This window comes from Lepidochelys olivacea (genome assembly GCF_965140295.1).
Source record: "Lepidochelys olivacea isolate rLepOli2 genome assembly, chromosome: 4".
Classification (NCBI taxonomy): domain Eukaryota; kingdom Metazoa; phylum Chordata; order Testudines; family Cheloniidae; genus Lepidochelys; species Lepidochelys olivacea.
In genome coordinates, this window is record NC_140414.1 from 85,889,056 (window position 1) to 85,909,267 (window position 20,212).

The 20,212-nt window shown below is 44.0% G+C and overlaps 1 long non-coding RNA gene across 1 annotated transcript; it reads left to right on the forward strand.

Moving 5' to 3' along the window:
• Nucleotides 1–6,209: 6,209 nt before the first annotated feature.
• On the forward strand, nucleotides 6,210–18,381 carry LOC311519895. The gene is made up of 2 exons (XR_014711412.1): nucleotides 6,210–6,334; nucleotides 17,959–18,381. It is a non-coding gene; the product is annotated as an uncharacterized lncRNA (long non-coding RNA).
• Nucleotides 18,382–20,212: the final 1,831 nt, after the last annotated feature.

The following is a 20,212-nucleotide window of genomic DNA, read 5'->3' on the forward strand; positions in this document are numbered from 1 at the left end:
ACATTCTCTTGTCCAATCTGGCCCCTTTGCATTGCTTGGCAGCACAAAGAGGGATGGATAGTGGCTGCCTCTGGCCATCTGAAAATTCCCCTCCCCTGGAGGAATTCTCAGGCAGAATAAAATGAATGTAATTGGTTCCTGTGCCACCTCCGTCTTCTGTGGCGTGTGTGTATGGTGTGAGGCTGGAGTAGGGTAGGGTATGGCCAAAGCACCAATGTACTCCTGTAGTTGTTAGCTGATGGTCCTTTGGCATACGCTAAGGAATGGTCTGGAGCTGCACAAGGAAAGAATCAGGGAGCTGTAACCAACTGTATAATGGTTTGCCCCCATCTCCAGCATCCAGCACACCTTAACACAGCAGAGGATTTGGCCCATTATATTGCGTGTTCTGTGTTAAAGTGTATACACAATTTCTTTAAGAAAAGAGAAATATTAGCAGCCACTTGGAACGTTCTTAAATCTAATCTGAAGTAGATCATTTATATCTAATTAAATCTCTTGTATCTTATGATAATGAAGGAACCTGTTGGCTTATTCAGACTTTTGGAAGAAAAGGTGCAACTTGCTTCCTACTGAAACCACCACAGCAGAATTATCCATGTCTCTTACATGGATAGATGAGAGAGAATCTGTTTTACCAACTATTGAAAAGGAAGCAACCAGGCATTTACAGCAGTGTGATATAATGTGATAGATATGTTTTAAAAAGCCCTTGTGAGTATGTAAAAGAAACTGTGAGATCCCTTAAGACTCTAAGATTAGAATATACAAATCTAGTTAGAAGAAATGAAACTCATTCTCTGAAAGCAAGACCTTTCACTCCTATGAAACACCTTATTTCAGATTTTTGACTAATGGGAATTGAACAAGAAGATCTAGGAGGAAAGGGAATAGGAAGAGATAAGTACAAGGTAAAACTTTTCTGTTTCTCCTTTACAGACTTAGTCCAAAGATCAAAATGAAACATGGATTTGCCATCCTTTTTAATAGAAGAATAAAGAATATTCCAAGATTAACTGCACAAGCCTCACAAAACACCTTACTATCACCATCCCAATCCAAAATTAAAAATTAGGGTTAACTAGATTATCTGAACAATAAGGATTTTTAATCTAGAACACAGTAGTTCTGATCTACTGCAAGTATGAAATCTTGTTATTTGACTATTGATGGAGATGTGATTTCCTTGAATGATGTACCTCTTTCCAAGAAAATAATTTGTCTGAGTTGTCAGAAGTGTAATCTTCTCTAGCATTACCCATCACTCATTATAACACTTTGGTTTAACATGGGTGTTATGTTGTCTATATGTCTCCTGTGCTCTTCATATATATACATAGATTTAATATGGGTGTAATATGCAGACACACACTATTCCTGACCCCTGCAGGCAAGCAGCTGAAGCCCTGAAGCATGAGATTTGATTACAATAATTTTCTTAAGGCAGAGATGCAAGTGTTTTGAGCATGCTGAGGGCAATGCAGAGCTTTCTGTTCTCATGGCCATGAAAGGAGGGAATAAACAGGTGCATGTCACAGATTCATAGACCCCAAAGCCAGAAGCAACAAACATCCAGCCTGCCCCCACCATACACACAGGCCATAGAACGTTCTCCAGAAACTGGATGAAAGCATTTCATTTCGACAGTTATCTAATCTCATTTTAAAAGCTCCAAGTGATGGTGAGTCCGCCACCTCCCCTGGTAAGATGATCCAATGTTTGGTGTTTTCCCCTTACATATTAAAACTGAGAAAACTTTCAATTAAAAACCATAATTACAAATAAATTTTAAAAATTAAAAATGCATCAGTTATTCACTAAAACCCATTCATGTTCTTCTCTCCCTTTGTTCCCCCCATCATGACCTCCCCTGCCTCTTTTCTCTCCAGCTTGCTCCACCCCTTTTCCTCCATCCCCTGTCACAAGCAGACAAAACCAAATAGGAAGCAGCTCTGCCTAACCAATTCAGGGTATGGCAGGCCAGTGGCTCCTCTTTCTCTCAGCAGCTGCCAGCTTGCCTTTCACTGGCAGAGGGAGCTGGAGTCAGATGGAGGCTCCAACCTTGAGTCCTCAGCTGTAGCAGCTCCCTGAGGGGGAAAGGGATGGCAGTCATGTTCTTCCTGCTCCAGGGTCTGGGCTGCTGGGGGTGGGGCAGAGGGGGCGGGGGAGAGTATAGCAGCTGTGGGAGCCCACAGTTCACTCTGTGTGCCAAGCTAGTGTCAGAGAGGGCACCATGCACACAGGCACTGCTCTTCCGCCTCCGTCTCTCAGCTGACCCCTGACATTGCATGTGTGGGGTGGAAATGAGAGGCAGGGAGCAGAATCAACGTTAAAGCATGATGTAAAAGATGGTATTGCTGAGTGGTTTGAGATTGCAGGAGTCCTGGTTAATTCTGCTTCACGGGATAGGGATAATGTCATGGCTATATTCATAGAAACCAGGAGAGAGAGAATGTAATGAAAATGGTTGATTGTTTTAAGATCTATATTATTTCATCCCAAGGAATACTTACCTGATGTCATCTCTGGCATTTTAGCCCATTGCCAAGTACTGTCAAGTGCTAAGTGCCTTTTTCTTGTATTCTGGGCATTCAGGATAGTTCGTTTAGAATAGGCCATAGACATGTACTCTGTGGTGGGGAGTTTAGCCTGGTCCTTACGGGCCATTTTGTGTGTTCATAGAATCATAGAATCATAGAATATCAGGGTTGGAAGGGACCCCAGAAGGTCATCTAGTCCAACCCCCTGCTCGAAGCAGGACCAATTCCCAGTTAAATCATCCCAGCCAGGGCTTTGTCAAGCCTGACCTTAAAAACCTCTAAGGAAGGAGATTCTACCACCTCCCTAGGTAACGCACTCCAGTGTTTCACCACCCTCTTAGTGAAAAAGTTTTTCCTAATAATTAATGTTAATAATTAATAAAGAAGCGTTAATAAAGAAGCATTTGTTGAGACCAGGCCTGGAGTGTTGTGCTCCATGCACACCCTCTGAGCAGCTGTAGCATTGGCAACGAGGGTATACTGACTGACAGGTGCAAAACACTGTTCCTGGACTGTGGTGCTCCTGAAAAGCTGGGACGGCTGTTTTCCTGAGAGGAGAGAAGGGGCCTTGCTGACCTGAAAAGCCAGAGTGAGACTCCAAGGAAGCGTGGAGGTGCAGATTCTGGGTTCTTCAGCCACACAAGGGAATGGCATACCACAGCAGGGTGGGGAATTTTAACCCAGTCAGAAGGAAACATGGACATGTTATGTAGAATGCATCTGCTGTTACCTATTGGCTAATGGTGTAATGGGCAAAACAAATCCTCCTCAGTGTTGTGGGTTGAGCGACTTATGGACTGATTATTGATTTCCTGGAGCCAAGAAGTCCTGGAATGGTGACATCTGACGCAGTGACAGATCATTATGAACCAAAACCATCTGTTAGTGTCTTGTGGTTTAAATTTAACTCCTGCCTCAGGGTGCCTTATTAATCTGTCTCGCAGTTTATGGCTCCTCTACGCCAGCTGGCAGCCCAAAGTTTGGAATTTGGAAATGGTTTGGAGGATACGTTGTGCAACTGCATTGTTTCTGGCATCAACAATGAAGGTATGCAGTGAAGGATTCTGGCAAAGCCCACCCTAAAACTCCAAAAGGCCATGAATATTGCTGTGGCACTAGAGATGGCCACCAGAGGCAGCCACGCTCTTTCACAAATCCCGGCCAAGTGGATCAACAGGTTGGGGGATAGGAAAGAGAGAGTCAAGCCACACCGTGAAGGTGACCTGCTATTGCTAGAGGGAATAGGGAATGCTACCGATGTGTGGGGTGGGGGATCATTGTCATACAGTGTGCAGGCATAAAGCCTCAGTGGTGGTGGTGTAACAAGAAGGGACATTTGGCTGGGTGCTGCAGAACTAGAGGCACAGAATATGGGGATACCCGGAACAAAACGGGGGGAATAGGACGTGCCGTGTGAAAGAAGCATCAGCTGGGGACTTTGAATCAGAGGAGGAGGAGTAAGATGAGGTATAGGCTATCTTGAATCAGACTGACTCCTGTAAGAAACCAATCCTAATCGAGCTTCAGTTGAATGGGCAGAATGTGAAAATGGAGTTTGGCACAGGGCTACAGTTTTGGAGGCGAGTGACCTACAAAATTACCTCTGATGTATGCCCCAGCTTGACTTTTTTATCCCCTAACTAAGCAATACTCAAGTCCTTCAAAGGGAAGGGTGGAAGTCAAGGTAAGGTATGGACCGCAGAGGGCTTGTCTACCTCTCTTTGTAGTAGCTGGGACAGGGCCAAACCTTTTTGGATGGAACTGAATCTCCATCTTGAACCTGGACTGGAAAAGACTTCTGGGACCTTCATATCACATAAGCACAAAATCAATCATTGACCTTTTGGAAAAACATGAGCAAGTATTTATAGAGGAGGTGAGAGAGCTCTAGAATCTCCCGGTGAAAATACAGGTAGATACCACTGCATGCTCTCGATTTTGCAAGGCCACCCCATTCCTTATGCTCTACAAGCCAGGGTAGAAGAGAAACTGTGGCATTTAGACACTGTGGGGATTATCTGGCCAGTGACATTCTCTGAATGGGCTGCTCCGGGAGTACCTGTAGTAAAAGCTGACAGCTCCATACCTATCTGCGGCAATTACAAACAAACTGCAAACCAGGCTATCCACTTGCAGCACTATCCCATTCCTCATATTAGATAGAAGATCTTTACAACAAGCTGGCAGGTGGAGTCTTGTTCTACCAAATTAGATATGCTTGCTTACCAACAGTTAGTCTTGAATGAAGATTCGAAAACTGTGGTTGCTATCGATAAACATAAGGGACTCTACTGGTACACCTGCTTACCATTCAGAATTTACAGAATTGCTTGTCCTATCTTCCAAAGGGTCATGGAAGGTTTATTGGCTGCATTGCTCCATATCGTGGTATATCTAGACCATGTTCTTGCAACATGACAGTCAGTAGAACATCTCCAGAACCTAGATGAAGTCCTACGAGGGTTAAGGGAAGTCAGGTTGCAACTCAAGTGCTGAAAGTATGTTTTTATGGCCAAGAAGGTGGGTTATTTAGGGCATTATGTTTTAGGGAAAGGACTGCAACCATTAAAAGAGAAGATTTAAAGCCATCAAAGTAGCCCTGATTCCAGAAAATGTGAATGAGCTCCAGGCATACCTTGGCCTTTAAAACTACTATGGATGATTCATTGCAAATCTGTTCACATAGCTTTCCCCCCTTCATGCATTGCTCAGAAAAGGGGCAGAGTGGCACTGGAATAAGGATTAGGAGATTGCCTTCAAAGAAATCAAAGAGCTTCTGAAGTCAGTCAAACTCCTGGTGCATTTTGACCCCAAGTGTGCCCTGGTACTTACTTGACACTTCACCCTAAAGTGTGGGCACAGTAATTTTGCACTGAATGGAAGAAGGGACTGGCAGGCCAGTCTGTTATGCCTCACGCTCCTTACCATCTGCAGAACAACAGTGTTCCCTATTAGATAAGGAAAGCTTGGCTATTGTCTTTTCAGTCAGGAAGTTCCACCAGTATCTCTTATTCACTGTAATAAGTGACCATAAGACACTTTTAGGACTTCTGGGGGAGGCCAAAGCTATTACCCCTTTGGCTTCTGCATGCCTGCAATGTTGGGCATTATTGCTAACAGCCTATTAGTATCAGCTTATCGCTAAGCCTAGACAAGCAATTGGTGATGTGGACAGCCGCAAATTGGCTGCTGGGGGATTAAGCACCAGAGGACAACCCTGTATCTCAAGAAGTACTTCTAGCTTTAGGCAGAGAAGGAGAAGCTCCACTAACAGCTAAGCAGATTGCTCAGTGGACTAACTGAGATCCTGTTCTGTCCCAAGTCTCATTTTGTACAACATGGATGGCCCAAGTTGATGGTATCTTCAGACATTCATCCTTAGTCTCACAGGCATTGGGAACTAAGTTTCCAAAGTGGGGGCTCTACTCTGGAGATCATGAATCCTAACACCTCCCAAGGAAAGAAAGTTAATACTGGAGGAACTGCACGGAACTCACTGTGGGGCAACCCAAATGAAATCTCTGGACAGAAGTTACACCAGGCAGCCAAGCCTAGAGAGACAGATAGCAAGTGGTACTGGACTGTGGGTTTAACTCCACATTCTTCCTCCTACAACCTCTTTTGAAATTGTCAATTGCTGGATGTTGTAATTTTCCCCCTCTACAGGCTGAACAATCAAAGGAGGAACAGAAACAGGGTTTAAGTGCTGAAAAATTGATGAGAAAAGCTTCCAAGGATGTGTGTCGGTTACGGGAACAGAGCCAGAAAGTGCCAGTGGAAGTGCAGTCGTTCAGGTACAGCATGTTCTGGTTGGTCTTCTGGCTCTTCTAAATCTGTAGAGTTGGTCAGTCTAAGCTCTCATTTTAAGAACATCCTTTTATTTAGAATTGGTCAATTTGCTGTAGTGTTGGAACATGAATTATCTGAGCGTAAGCCAATATGCCAGTGCAGTATTAGTCAAAACCTACATCTTCTCTTAATCCAGTATGTCCTCACTAAGAGCATTAAATCGGCAGAGTGCGTCCTCACTACCGTGGCTAGCATAGACTCACGGAGCGGTGCACTGTGGGAAGCTATCCCACAGTTCCCTCAGTCTCCGCTGCCCATTGGAATTCTGGGTTAAGCTCCTAATGCCTGAAGGGGCAGAAACATTGTCGTGGGTGGTTTTGAGTACATGTTGTCAGTCTCCCCTCCTTCCTCCGTGAAAGCAACTGCAGACAATCATTTTGTACCTTTTCTTCTGGGTTACCTGTGCAGACGCCATTTAGCACGGCAAGCATGGAGCCCGCTCAGCTCACCGCTGCTGTTGTGAGCATTGTAAACACCTCGCGCATTATACTGCAGTATGTGCAGAACCTGGCTAAGAGACAGCAGCACGAGGACGATTGTGAGGAGGACGTGGACACAGACGTTCCTGAAAGAATGGGATGTGGCAATTGGGACATCATGGCGGCAGTGGGGCTGGTTGATACAGTGGAATGCCGATTCTGGGCCCAGCAAACAAGCACATACTGGTGGGACCGCATAGTCTTGGAGGTAGGGGATGATTCCCACTGGCTGCAAAACTTTCACATGTGTAAGGTAACTTTCCTGAAACTCTGTGAGTTGCTTTCCCCTGCCCTGAAGCACAAGAATACCAAGATGAGAGCTGCCCTGACAGTTGAGAAGTGAGTGGCTATAGCCCTGTGGAAGCTTGCAACACCTGACTGTTACCAGTCAGTCGGGAATCCGTTTGGAGTGGGCAAATCTACTGTGGGGACTGCTGTGATTCAAGTAGCCAATGCAATCACTGACATTCTTCTATCAAGGGTAGTCACTCTGGGAAATGGGCAGGTCATAGTGGATGGCTTTGCAATGGGTTTCCCTAACTGTGGTGGGGCAATAGATGGAATGCATATCCCTATCTTGGCACCGGACCACCTTGCCAACCAGTACATAAACCACAAGAGATACTTCTCAATGGTGCTGCAAGCACTGGTGGATCACAAGGGACGTTTCACCGACATCAGTGTGGGATGGCCAGGAAAGGTGCATGATGCTTGCATCTTTAGGTACTCTGGGCTGTTTGAGAGCTGCAAGAAGGGACTTATTTCCAGACCATAAAATTACTTTTGGGGATGTTGAAATGCCAATAGTTATCCTTGGGGACCCAGCCTACCCCTTGCTCCCATGGCTCATGAAGCTATACACAGGCAGCCTGGACAGTAGCAAGGAGCAGCTCAACTATAGGCTGAGCAAGTGCAGAATGGTGGTAGAGTGTGCCTTTAGACATTAAAAAGCTTACTGGCGCTGTTTGCTGATTAGGTTAGAGCTTCATGGAGATGTCCCTGGAGGATTCCCGTTCCATCCCCAGACACGTGAACAGACTTTTCCAGCAGCTGTACTGACCGCGAATGCATCCCAAGTCTTCAGGGCAAATCAAACATTAAACACTGTTGCTTTTAAACCCTGTACTGTAGTTACAAATGTGCACTCACCAGAGGTGCCTTCTCTGCCTTCAGGGTCGGGGATCTCGCCTTGGGAGGGTATTGGCTCCAGGGTGATGAAAAGGTCCTGGCTTCTGGGGAGAATGGATTCACCACTTGCCTGCTATGCATTCTCCTCCTCCTCCTCCTCCATGTTGCATGAGACTCCCCCCTTGCAGGTGTCCACAGACAGTGGTGGGGTAGTGGTAGGGTCCCCTCCTAGAATGCCATGCAGCTGCTCACAGAAGCGGCATGTATGGGGCTCTGACCCAGAGCAACCATTTGCCTCCTTTGTCTTTTGGTAGGTTTGCCTGAGCTCCTTGACTTTCACGCGGCACTGCTGTGTGTCCCTGTTGTAGCCTCTGTCCATCAGGCCCTGTGCGATTTGGCATATATATTAGCATTTCTTCTTTTTGATCGGAGCTCTGTCTGCACAGATTCTTCTCCCCATACGGCAATCAGATCCAGTGTCTCCCCTTCACTGCATGCTGGAGTTTGTTTGCGATTCTGAGGAGACTGCATGGTCACCTGTGCTGCTGAGCTCGCCATGCTGACCAAATGGGAAATGAAATTCAAAAGTTCCCAGGGCTTTTCCTGTGTACCTGGCTAGTGCATCAGAGTTGAAAGTGCTGTCCAAAACTGTCACATTGGAGCACTCTAGGATAGCTCCTGGAGGCCAATAACGTAGATTTGCATCCATACTACCCAAATTCGACCCAGCAAGGTCAATTTTAGTGCTACTTCCCTCGCCAGGGAGGAGTACAGAAGTCAATTTTAAGAGCCCTTTAGGTCGATGGAACGGGGTTTCTTGTGTAGATGCATTCATTATAAAATCGACCTAACCCTGGAGTGTAGACCAGGGCTAACAGAGATTCTTTGGCATAATTTTAAGAAATCTCCCAGATGCCAATCAATCTAGGACACATAATAGTGAGTTAAGTTAGTGTTTCATAGATTCATAGATATTTAGGTCAGAAGGGACCATTATGATCATCTAGTCTGACCTCCTGCACAATGCAGGCCACAGAATTTCACCCACCACTCCTGCAAAAAAACCCTCACACCTATATTTGTGCTATTGAAGTCTTCAAATCGTAGTTTAAAGACTTCAAGGAGCAGAGAATCCTCCAGCAAGTGACCCGTGCCCATGCTACAGAGGAAGGTGAAAAACCTTCCAATCTGCCCTGGAGGAAAATTCCTTCCCGACCCCAAATATGGCGATCAGCTAAACCCTGAGCATATGGGCAAGATTCATCAGCCAGATACTACAGAAAATTCTTTCCTGGGTAACTCAGATCCCACCCCATCTGATATCCCATCACAGGCCATTGGGCCTATTTACCGTGAATATTTAATTACCAAAACCATGTTATCCCATCATACCATCTCCTCCATAAACTTATCGAGTTTAATCTTAAAGCCAGATAGATCTTTTGCCCCCACTGCTTCCCCTGGAAGGCTATTCCAAAACTTCACTCCTCTGATGGTTAGAAACCTTCATCTAATTTCTAGTCTAAATTTCCTGGTGGCCAGTTTATATCCATTTGTTCTTGTGTCCACATTGGTACTGAGATTAAATAATTCCTCTCCCTCTCTGGTATTTATCCCTCTGATATATTTATAGAGAGCAATCATATCTCCCCTCAACCTTCTTTTAGTTAGGCTAAACAAGCCAAGCTCCTTGAGTCTCCTTTCATAAGACAGGTTTTCCATTCCTCGGATCATCCTAGTAGCCCTTCTCTGTACCTGCTCCAGTTTGAATTCATCCTCCTTAAACATGGGAGACCAGAACTGCACACAGTATTCCAGGTGAGGTCTCACCAGTGCCTTGTATAACGGTACTAAAACCTTCTTATCCCTACTGGAAATACCTCTCCTGATGCATCCCAAGACCGCATTAGCTTTCTTCACGGCCATATCACATTGGCGGCTCATAGTCATTCTATGATCAACCAATACTCCAAGGTCCTTCTCCTGGTCCGTTACTTCTAATCCATGCGCCCCTAGCTTATAACTAAAATTCTTGTTATTAATCCCTAAATGCATGACCTTACACTTCTCACTATTAAATTTCATCCTATTACTATTACTCCAGTTTACAAGGTCATCCAGATCCTCCTGTAGGATATCCCTGTCCTTCTCTAAATTGGCAATACCTCCCAGCTTTGTATCATCCGCAAACTTGATTAGCACACTCCCACTTTTTGTGCCAAGGTCAGTAATAAAAAGATTAAATAAGATTGGTCCCAAAACCGATCCTTGAGGAACTCCACTGGTAACCTCCCTCCAGCCTGACAGTTCACCTTTCAGTAGTACCCGTTGTAGTCTCCCCTTTAACCAATTCCTTATCCACCTTTCAATTTTCCTATTGATCCCCATCTTATCCAATTTAACTAATAATTCCCCATGTGGCACGGTATCAAATGCCTTACTGAAATCTAGGTAAATTAGATCCACTGCGTTTCCTTTATCTAAAAAATCTGTTACTTTCTCAAAGAAGGAGATCAAGTGAGCTGTAGCTCACGAAAGCTCATGCTCAAATAAATTGGTTAGTCTCTAAGGTGCCACAAGTACTCCTTTTCTTTTTGAGATCAGGTTGGTTTGGCACGATCTTCCTTTTGTAAAACCATGTTGTATTTTGTCCCATTTACCATTGACTTCAATGTCCTTAACTACCTTCTCCTTCAAAATTTTTTCCAAGACCTTGCATACTACAGATGTCAAACTAACAGGCCTATAATTACACGGATCACTTTTTTTCCCCTTTCTTAAAAATAGGAACTATGTTAGCAATTCTCCAATCATACGGTACAACCCCTGAGTTTACAGATTCATTAAAAATTCTTGCTAATGGGCTTGCAATTTCTTGTGCCAATTCCTTTAATATTATTGGATGAAGATTATCTGGGCCCCCCAATTTAGTCCCATTAAGCTGTTTGAGTTTTGCTTCTACCTCAAATATGGTAATGTCTACCTCCATATCCTCATTCCCATTTGTCATGCTACCATTATCCCTAAGATCCTCTTTAGTCTTATTAAAGACTGAGGCAAAGTATTTGTTTAGATATTGGGCCATGTCTAGATTATCCTTGACCTACACTCCATCCTCAGTGTTTAGCGGTCCCCCTTCTTCTTTCCTTGTTTTCTTCTTATTTATATGGCTAATGAACCTTTTACTATTGGTTTTAATTCCCTTTGCAAGTTCCAACTCTACTTGACTTTTAGCCTGTCTCACTTTATCCCTACATGTTCTGACCTCAATAAGGTAGCTTTCCTTGCTGATCCCTCCCTTCTTCCACTCCCTGTATGCTTTCTGCTTTTTCTTAATCACCTCTCTGAGATGCTTGCTCATCCAGCTTGGTCTACAACTCCTATGAATTTTTTCCCCTTTCTTGGGATGCAGGCTTCCGATAGCTTCTGCAGCTTTGATCTAAAATAATCCCAGGCCTCCTCTACCTTTAGATCCATAAATTCTTCAGTCCAATCCACTTCCCTAACTAATTTCCTTAATTTTTGAAAGTCAGCCCTTTTGAAATCAAAAACCCTAGTTGCAGATTATTTTCATTAATCCTTCCATTCCGTTGAACTGAATTAGCTCATGATCACTTGAGCCAAGATTATCCCCTACAACCATTTCTTCTATGAGGTCCTCACTACTCACCAAAACCAAATATAAAATGGCATCCCCTCTAGTCGGTTCAGCAACTACTTGCTGAAGGAATCCATCAGCTATCGCATCTAGGAAAATCTGAGCCCTATTATTATTACTAGCACTCATCCTCCAGTCTCTATCTGGGAAGTTAAAGTCTCCCATGATCACACAGTTTCCTTTAGTATTTACTTTATTGAACACATTAAAAAGGGCTCTATCCATATCCAAATTAGATCCTGGCGGTCTACAGCACACCCCAAGCACTATCCCAGGGGAGGCTCTAATAGTTTTCTTCCCCAATGTAATTTTTGCCCAGATGGACTCAGTCTTATCCATTTCATCGCTTCTTATTTCTTTACATTCTACCTCATCATTGATATACAGTGCTACTCCACCACCTTTACCTTTATTTCGGTCTTTCCTAAACAGCACATACCCTTCGATACCTGTAGTCCAGTCATGACTACTATTCCACCATGTTTCTGTTATCCCTATAATATCTGGTTTCACTTCCTGCACCAGTAGCTCTAGTGCCTCCATTTTGTTACCTAGGCTCCTCGCATTAGTGTACAAACATCTTAATTTTTGCTGTTTGGCCTCACTCACATTCTGTACCCTATTAGGCCCGGTCATTCTACAGCCAGTATAACCTATTAGACTGGTATCTACACTGCCCTTCCTCCTACCCATGGCTGTATCCTCTCTTACTTCGTTTTCTTTCCTCCCAATGCTAAAATCCGGCATGGAGATTACCTGGACATCTCCCAACCATCTCCCCCAAATTCCTAGTTTAAAGCTCTCTTAATCAGTTGTGCCACCCTCCATCCTAGAAGTCTATTTCCTTCCCTACTCAGATGAAGTCCATCCCGAGAGAACTGTCCTCTGTCCATGAATGCCTCCCAGTGGCCATACATCCCAAAGCCCTCCTTATAGCACCACTGCCTAAGCCATCTGTTGATAGTCATAATCTTGTCACACATTTGTTGCCCTTCTCTAGGAACAGGCAGAATCCCACTAAAGATCTCCTGAGCCTCAATTTCCTTAAGCATCTTCCCCAGCCTAGCATAGTGTCCCTTAATACTTTCCAGCGAGACTCTAGCCGTATCATTTGTTTCACATGAAGGATAATTAGGGGATTCTTTCCTGCTCCCTTTAGAATCCTTTTCAACCTCAGGTCTACATCCCGTATTTTAGCACCTGGAAGACAGCACACCCTCCTATTCTCTGGATCAGCTCTGGTTACAGACCTATCTATTCTTCTCAGTAAAGAGTCCCCAATCACATAGACCTGCCTTTTCCTGGTGACGGTGCTATTCTCCAGTCTATCCCCTGTTCCCTCTGGCTGCAAGATCTTTCCATTCCTATTCTCCCTTGTAATCCTCTTTAACCCATCCTGTATCCTCCTGGGGCTCATAGTTGGTGTAGTCTCCATTAACTCTTCCTCTTTTCCTACAGGACTAGCCGCTCTTCTCTTCTTCTCTCTGTTAAGGCAGTATCTGTTTGATCAGGAAATCCTCACAACTGACATCATAATTGGATGGCTGGCTGGGAGGCTTTGGCCCGCTCTAGTCCCTTTTGACAGTCACAAGGGAGAAACAAGGCAGATAGAGATTGTTTATGGGTTTTGTTCAGCGTAAAGCAGAAATGAAATCTTATAAATTTCATTTCTGTTGGTTTTGCCTTTCATTAGCTCTTAAGAGGCTGTGGTTCTAGCCTTAGGCTCATGCTGTTAAATGCAAGATTGGTGGTGAATAGTGTCACCTGTGGTGACTGAAGGATGAAGTACCTGATCTTGCTTGCATCACCAAAAGCTGGTAGGATAATACTGATGGATCCATTCTGATGCAGCAGCCAGCTATTTAGTACAGAATCAACCTAAGAAGAATGATCAGGGAGGTAGTATGGCCATGCTGTTTGCCTCCAACTCAGAATACAGCAGTCACTCACTGCAAAATTGGATAAAATATATTGTCTTTATCTTCTGTGTGTGTGTGTGTGTGTCTTGGAATGGAGTTAATTTGTGACTAATTTTTGGGTGCTGTGACAGGGTCAGGGCAGATGGCTACAAGAGAGTGCTAGAAGGCAGATATATTAGCCCCAGGTTAAGGAGGTCCCTTTTCCCTGGGTAAGGTAACAGGGAAGTTTCCAGAACAATCAGGAACTTTCTGGAAACAATTAAGGCAGACAGGCTGATTAGAACACCTGCAGCCAATCAAGAAGCTGCCAGCATCAATTAAGACAGGCAGGCTAATCAGGGCACCTGGGTTTTTTAAAAAAGGAGCTCACTTCAGTTTGTGTGTGTGCAAGGAGCTGGGAGCAAGAGGCGCAAGGAGCCGAGAGTGAGAGGGCATACTACTGGAAGACTGAGCAGTACAGGCATTATCAGACATCAGGAGGAAGGTCCTATGGTGAGGATAAAGAAGGTGTTGGGAGGAGGCCATGGGGAAGTAGCCCAGGGAGTTATAGCTGTCACGCAGCTGTTACAGGAGCCACTGTAGACAGCTGCAATCCACAGGGCCCTGGGCTGGAACCCGGAGTAGAGGGTGGGCCCGGGTTCCCCCCATCCCTCCATTCTCCCAACTTGATACCGGAGGAGTTGACCTGGACTGTGGGTTCCAACAGAGGGGAAGGTCTCTGGCCTGTTCCCCAATCCATTAGGTGGATCAGCAGAGACTGAAGGGATTGTTGTTCTTCCTTTTCCCCATGCTGGCCAGTGATGAGGCTAACTGAATGAACAGCAGATTTGAGCCTTGAAAGTGTCCAAACTGAGGGCTGCCGTGAACCTCTGAGGTGAGCAAATCCGCCAATAAGCGCAGGACCCACCAAGGCAGAGGAGGAACTTTGTCAGAGTGCTAATCAACCCATTGCTCTCCCAGATCTTGGCATGAACTATGGAAGCTCCTAACCGTAGTGTTGTTGGAGGAATTGAGGCAGATAGTTACACAATGACTTCAACATCCATCGGGACGATAAAACCTTGGTATCATCTCCGAAGTTCCTGATGGCCATGTAACTATGTGAACTGGTAGCTACTGGCTCAGTTCAGATAGTTGCACTCTTGACCGAGTGTTTTGAACTGGAGCTCAAGCTTAGGCAGTTGGAATCCAGGCTCCATGTACTGGGGAAATAGCCCCCTATAGTTTGAGTTTAGGGCACGCCTATCCTGTCAGGCGATGGACCTGTTTTAATGGTCCCCACTCAAAAACTAATGAAAGTAGAGCACCTCTAGGAGGCTCTGTGGGAAGATATTCCTGTGAAAGATCACTATTGAGGGGTTGGTAGAATATTGTAAACTTTTATCATCCATAATCTATATGTAAGCAGAGTCAGGATGAGCTCCACCCTGACATCTGGTGGTGAGGTGTGGCAAGTTGTGGAAAAGAACTTCAGGGGCCAATCTCATTTGCATAGGCACACCCACCCTGCCTAGCATGAGCCAATTGCTGCCAAAATGGTCACTTTGGCTGCCGTGGGATCCCCAGTGTCTCTGTTATTGGGGCAGGAATAATAAATTGTTATTACCCTGATTATGGGTATCAAGGACAGTGGACCTGTACTTGGCCTTTTGTTATGACGGAGGGACTCGCCGTCAACTAAGGAGCACTTGCTAGGCAAGGGATATGGGTTCCAAAACTCTGTGACTTGAGAGAGGCTGGGGACAGGTATTAATACTTGGTGGCATGGGCCCCCTCGTGAGGGCCTTACATGCTAATTGCACTGCCTCCTCTCTCCACTGTGGAATATTAGAGCTAATTTTGATTCCATTAGGAGCCTAGTTACAGGCTGCTGAGCTGAATTCACTTTGGGCCAATGGTGCACGAGCACTGAGGCTCCCCTACTACAAGCTGAAGTCACAAAAGAGCTAAACTTACTAAGAGCTGAAATCACTGAGTGTTGTGTTAAGTAGTGGGGGAGCCTGAAGCTATACTGCAGAGCAGTTTGCGGGATGGCGACCAGAGCGGCTGGTGGAGCAGAGCAGTTTGTCAGATGCCTAGAGCAGCTCATGGGGCAGCTGGCAGAGCGGAGCCCCAGGGAGAGGTGGGGCCATCAGCTTGGACCACGTAAGGTGCCCCTTCACCTCCTCCTCCCCCAATCTTCACCCAGGTTGGAAGGTAAAACTCTGCAGATAAACTTTTGAACTCTGATCAGGGACAGAGACTTTTGGGTCGTTGGACTTTTGGGACTTTGGGTGATTTTGGGTTGCTGGACTCAAGAACCAAAGGGAAAGGACACGCCCCAATTTGCTTGGGGTGGATTTTTGCTCATGGGTTGTGTTATGAATCCCGTTGGTGTTGTTTCCCCAACATAATGCCACATTGTTTCTCTCTGTTATTAAAAGGCTTTTTGCTGCATTCAGACTATGCGCTTGTGAGAGGGGAAGTACTGCCTCTTGGAGGCGCCCAGCAGGGGTGGTATAAATTTGTCCCAGGTCACTAGGTGGGGGCTTGAGCCGGTTTTGCATTATGTTATTGGAATGGAACCCCTAGATACTGAACCCGGCCCTTGTTGCTGCCAACTCTGACAGGCAGAAGGTTACATATACGTTGTGTCCTATGCACCATCTTATCTGGCTTTGCCCTCATGCATTTCCTTCGTCTGTAGATAACCTATCACGGGTGAAGTGAGAATGAAGACAGCAAAGTCTCCAGAGACGGAAATCTGGGGCTGATGTTCAGAGATTGAGTCATAAAGAGTCTTTAAATTCTTATGCCATGGTTATGTGGGAGGCAAAGTAAAGATTCTTTGCCTCTGCCATATCATCCAAAACGTCTCAATCAATAGATTAGGTTTGGGTGACAGAGAGCTTGTTGATCAGAGCTGCCTTCCTGGGGTAGTTGATAAAGTTCCTCTAGTTATGAGGGATATGTTGTGAATAAAAGTGAGCAGATTTGGGCTTGGCTGCCTGCTACTGTGAATGAGTGGCAGGAACTGGAGTCAAGTTCAGTCCAATTCAATGAGAGAGATTAGAGGTGTTTTGCTGTCTCTTTGAATTCACTTCCTTCTTGGCTGGTAAGGGTCAGCAGGAGAGTAGTCGGTCTGTTGCTAGTAGAGCTTGTCGACCCCCTCCTTCCGACAGGTCATGTAGGTGGTATCTGTTCAGGGAGCTGTTGCGCAAACTTTGCTCAGGAAACCAATATGCAACATTGGCAATATGGTTAAATGCCACCGGCTGTCTAGTCTCCCATTTTTGGTTAAGGTGATAGAGACAATTAAGAGTATCTAGATGCCCCAGATCTGCTTGAAACTTTTCAATCTGGTACAAACGTGGGTACAGGGCTGGCATTGGTAGTAACGGTGGATGATCTCCTACTGAAGTGTGAAGATCCTGGTGCCTGAGCTGATAAATCTGCTGTTTTCAATGCTGTTAATTATGAAATGTTACAGATTTGCTGTAGACTGTAGCAAGAGTAGGCACAACTGCTCTTTGGTGCCGCTGTTCCTTCCTTTGCCAAGTACTCCCCAAGAGTAGTGTGGCTCTTTATCTCCTAGGGGCAATGGCTTGTGGAGTTCAAGGCTCTCTTTTGTCCCTATCTCATTCATCGTGTCCATTGGACTACTGAGAGGGCTAATGGGGAGGTTCTTTCTGTATGCTGATGACATTGAGCTCTGTATCTTTCCCTTATAAGCCATGCAGTGCTGTTGAAAGCCGGTTCAGTATCTGGGTGAGACTGGTACATGCATGAGAGCTAGCTAGCTAGCTAACTGAAGCGTAATCCAGATAAGGCTGAGGTGACGATGATAGGCCTGGGGAAGCAACTGGAACATATAGTGACAATCCTACCTACCTCTTTTTGAGGGAATTCATGCAGCTTGTTACTCCTGCCCTGTTTTTCCCTTCCACTAATTTTCTTTCTCAAAGTCTGGATCAGATGTCAAACGCTCTTTTAGCAGTGACTGTTCCCCTTTTAATGCCATATTAGGATATATGGTTACCATGATCGCAATGTTATGATTACGAGTTTTTGTTGCTGCCGCTGCTGTACTGAGAAGCTTCATTTTTTGTTCCCACTGGAGCTTCTCTCTCTTTTGATAAGTGTGCATAATATAGGCCCTTCATTTCAGACTTCTCTGGCAACAGCGTTCTCTGCAAGCATATTCATTGGATACCTTGAAAGCACTGACCCTAAGGATTTTAGTCAATAGAATAAATTATTTGTACTTGAAATTTTTGCATAAAACCGATAGTTTAAAGAGCTGTTCTCTTACGTTATTCATCACATACTGAAGCTGTTGGAGTTCTTGTGGTATTTTAGCTGCTGATCACTTTAAAGGTTTCCTTAAACTTATTTTCTAATTCTAGGGAGAAGATAGCTTACTTCACAAGAGCGAAGATCAACATACCATCCCTACCAGGAGATGATATATAATTACATTTTTCACTGAAGTATTTTTCCACTCGCTCATCTTTTTAGATGAACGTTTTGTAGTTAGAACCTCCTGCTTTTACAGATCTTCTATTTTACATCCGACTATAAAGATGTTCATTTGTAAAATACAGCGAACTGAGTTCTTGTCTGTTAAAAGGCGCCAAACAAACAAACCACAACTAGCAGAAAACCAAAGTGGAACACTTCTGGTACACGGATGCTAATTTTGTACAGTTTGTATGTATCGCATGTGTGCTCTTATTTTGTAAAGATGGAACAAAGGAAAGTGTGTATCCTGTTGAACCGCACTGTGTTGAGAAATATTACGTTCAACAGAAGATTGTTTGTCTTTTCACTATTTTCACGTGAGCAGACTGTGAAGATGGCTGTTATGCCATGCAATATTTTTGTACAAGTGTGACTTTTATAGTTTGAAATTAACCATGAATGCAAGCTCCTTTCCAAAACAGCAAGGCTGCCTCGTAACAGGTGCAGTTTAGATTTCCATCACCTACGTTGGGATTTTGTTTCTGAAAACCATTTCCTGACTGTCCTTTTTATTTCTGTGAAGAAAGAAAGGTGGAGTACTGAGTGCAGGAGTATAATTTTGTGAATGTACAGTACTTTGGGCTGCACTGTACAGTACTTTGCATCTGCAAGGTGGGGAGGGGAAAGGGCAGACCAGTAACCCTAAAACCTCTTAACAGTGACACTACCAAAAGGGCAGCTGCTTTCTGAAACTGAAGCTGAATCAAATTCACATCAAAGTGTTTATAGATGAGTAGTCATACCACTGCGCTGTCAAATCTTACGTTTAAATGTAACCTTTTGACCTAAATGTTGTCTACTTTTGTCAACAAGCAGTATGTCAAAAAGATCAGGTTCATGAAAAATTAAACCCGTGCTGTTGTCAGAAGAGGAAAAACTACCCATCAAATTCAAATTGAATCCACTGACGCTAGTACCGGAAGTATTGTTGGTGTAGAAATCCATGCTGGAAAAATCTGTGACCTAGAAACCATAAACTATTTCAGTTGGGTATGTACTCCAGTTCTCATTACCTTTTTTTAAGTAAATGAAACACAAGCTGTTTTTCAGAATAATGATGGTTCAAGTTGAACAAACTTAAGGAGTAAATGTGCACAAGATATCTATCAAAATAGAATTTTCACTTATCTGACCAGACCTTTTTGTTTCACAATGTGGATGTGCTTGTCATCGTCCCTGGGGAAGCATGCGACTGCATCAGATCTGGAATAAAGCATCTACAACATGCTGTTGGGTAAAACAAAACTTTGTGGTTGATCTTATAGCCAAAACAATGTAACTCAACTTGTATCTACAGTACCTAATCTCTGAAGGTTTTTGAAAAAAATGTTAAATTCAAAGGTTTTTTTTTATTCTATGGATAGAATCTTTGTCCTTAACCTACAGATTATATTGACAAGCCACCTATACATAGCACTTCACTTTTCCAGAAAGTAATTAGCCTTGTTGAAAGATGAAGAGAACATAGCTACAATATGTTTGCGAATGTTAAGGTAAGAAAATTCTGTGCCTAGAATCTTTTTTGTTAAACACACCAAGGATTTTCTTGTGATACACAAATACATTTAAAGGATTTGAAATAATAAATGTATAACTGGAGGCCACACAGTTCTGAACAAGTGCCAGTCAGGCCAACTGGCTGAGCATCATTCTTCATGAATATCCATTTATTGCTGTTCTTTTAACACACACACACACACACACACACACACACACGACTACTAGAAACAAGAAGATATGATTCATGCTTGTGAGGTCAAACTTTAAAAACAGAAGTTTGACATTTACTGTAGAGGTGAAACGAAGGTTGACTGTTTCAGCTTCTCAGTTTGATTATATAAAGTGTTGGTAGGATGTGTAGAATTGTACCGTATGATTTATTTTTTTATTTATTTACAGTCTTATTTATGTTCTGTTAAATATAGTTCAGTTCTGGCCATTTAAAATGTTTGATGTTAAACTATTGTGGGAAATATTTACAGCTTTCTAAATTCTTGCCAGACTAGCTGCTGTTTGTGTATATGTTGAATAACCTTCAGAGGAGTATAAAAAAATAAATTCTGATTGGGTGTGGCCAAGACGGTCAAGTTCTGATGGCTTTAGTTTGCAAAATTTGCTCATTTTTAAAATGAGACAGAC